Here is a 2,285-nt window from a genome sequence, read left to right as displayed (position 1 = left end):
CTTGTTTGTTGCTTGTGGTGTGTTCTTGTATGACAGGTAGGAGAGGAGAGACAACAACTCCTCCATATACCGAACCAGAGAGGACCCTTCATAAACTTAGAAGGGAAGCAAGAGGGAAGAGAGTATTGGGAGAAGAAGAATCTGAAGGAGAATCTGAGGACACTTTTGAGGAAGCTCTAGATCTCAACATGGATAGAGAAGTTCACAACCATGAGAGGGCTGATGGTAACAATGCCATTCCTGAGAGGAGGGTTCTTGGTTCATACATAAACCCAACCTATGGGAATTGTGGTAGCAGCATCCAGAAACCACCCATTCAGGCCAACAATTTTGAACTCAAACCACAACTAATATCATTGGTGGAGGATCATTGTTCATTTGGTGGGAGTGCTAATGAAGACCCAAACCAACATCTCACAAAATTCCTGAGAATTTGCGACACTGTGAAGTCCAATGGAGTCCAGGAAGATGCTTATAAACTGCTCTTGTTCCCATTTTCACTTAGGGACAAGGCAGCTAAGTGGCTGGAATCATTCCCAAGGGGGAGCCTAACAACCTGGGATGAGGTGGAAAGCAAGTTTCTGGCACGTTTCTACCCCCCACAAAAGGTCAATAGGCTTCGATCTGAGGTTCAGACTTTTAGACAACAGGATGGTGAAACCCTCTACGAGGCATGGGAAAGGTTCAAAGAATTGACAAGGAAATGCGCACCAGACATGTTCCATGACTGGGTGCAATTGCATATTTTCTATGATGGACTTTCTTATGAATCAAGGAAGGCTGTAGACCATTCATCAGGAGGTTCATTGAACAGGAAAAAGACTGTCGAAGAAGCCATTGAAGTGATTGAGACAGTGGCTGAGAATGAGTACTACTATGCTTCAGAGAGGCACAACACTAAGGGAGTCATGGAGCTGAACCATGTTGATACAATTCTAGCCCAAAACAAGGTGTTTGCCAAGCAACTAGCAGAGCTCACCAGGAAATTAGACACAAAGCAAGTGGCTGCACTACACACACAAGATCAAGAGGAAGTAAGCACTGAAGGAGGTGATTGGGAAGAGGCCAACTATGTGGGAAATCAACAAAGGCAACCATATGATCCACATTCCAACACTTACAACCCAGGATGGAAAAACCACCCAAACTTTGGGTGGGGAAACCAGCAAAGCCAACCACAAAACCACAAACATTACAACCACAACCAACATAACAATTCCACATACCAAAACTCCAACCAAAGATCATACCAAGCCACACAAAACACTTACTCCCAACCACCATATCATGGCCAAAATAATCAACCTGCCCAACCTAATCAAAACCAACAATTTCAAGATCAATTAAACAGGATAGAAGGAATATTAGCAAACATGGGTCAGGACATAAGTGAGTTGAAAAGCTTTAGGGATGATGTGAGATCGACCTTAAGGAACCATGGTAAAAAACTCAAGTGGATGGAGTCTCGAGTAGGAGAGCTATCTCAACAGGCCCCCAAGTCAACTGCAGTGTTCCCTAGTGACACAGAAAAGAATCCTAAAGGGGAACAAAAGGGAGTGAGATGGGAAGAATGCAAGGCCATCACCATATTGAAGGAAGTCTCAGAAGAAGAAGGAATTAGACCCTCAGAACAGGAGCCAGAAATCTTGAAGGAAGGTGTGGAAGAAGCTAAGCAGGAAAGTGAAACTGAGCAAGCCAAGGAACTGCAAAATGAAGGCATGCTGGAAACTTACCAACCAAGAGCACCATTTCCTCAGAGGTTAGGAGGAGGTGAAAAAGGAAAAACCTATTCAAGGTTTTTAGAGACATTTAAGTCTCTCCATATCAATATTCCCTTTCTTGAGATCCTCCAGCAGATGCCTACACATATCAAGTATTTGAAGGAATTGCTGAGCAAGAAAAGAGTTTTGAAGGGAGGACAAACTGTAATAATGAACAAAGAATGCAGTGCCCTCATCAAGAAGGATATAGAATGCAGTGCACTCATCAAGAAGGAGATGGTCTCTAAGAAAACAGACCCGGGAAGTTTTCATATCCCCTGCATCATAGGGGAAACAAAAATTGACAGAGGATTCTGTGATCTAGGAGCTAGCATAAATGTGATGCCTCTGACTCTTATGAAGAGGCTACAACTGAATGAGGTGAGGTCCACTGATGTAATCATACAACTGGCTGACAAAACTCAAAAGCAAGCTGAAGGGGTAGTGGAGAATGTGCTGGTGAAAGTGGGAAATTATTTCTTCCCTACAGACTTTGTCATTTTGGACATGGAGGAAAGCTACTTA

At 43.4% G+C, this 2,285-nt stretch overlaps 1 non-coding gene across 1 annotated transcript; it reads right to left on the bottom strand.

The window, feature by feature from the left end:
• Positions 1 to 614: 614 nt before the first annotated feature.
• LOC127746982 (small nucleolar RNA R71) lies at positions 615 to 718 on the bottom strand. The gene has a single exon (XR_008008787.1). It is a non-coding gene; the product is annotated as a small nucleolar RNA R71 (small nucleolar RNA).
• Between the last annotated feature and the right edge of the window lie 1,567 nt (positions 719 to 2,285).

Source organism: Arachis duranensis, chromosome 4 (genome assembly GCF_000817695.3).
Source record: "Arachis duranensis cultivar V14167 chromosome 4, aradu.V14167.gnm2.J7QH, whole genome shotgun sequence".
NCBI classification, from domain to species: domain Eukaryota; kingdom Viridiplantae; phylum Streptophyta; class Magnoliopsida; order Fabales; family Fabaceae; genus Arachis; species Arachis duranensis.
Note: the sequence above shows the minus strand (reverse complement) of the source record. Positions and strands in the feature narration are given on the sequence as shown.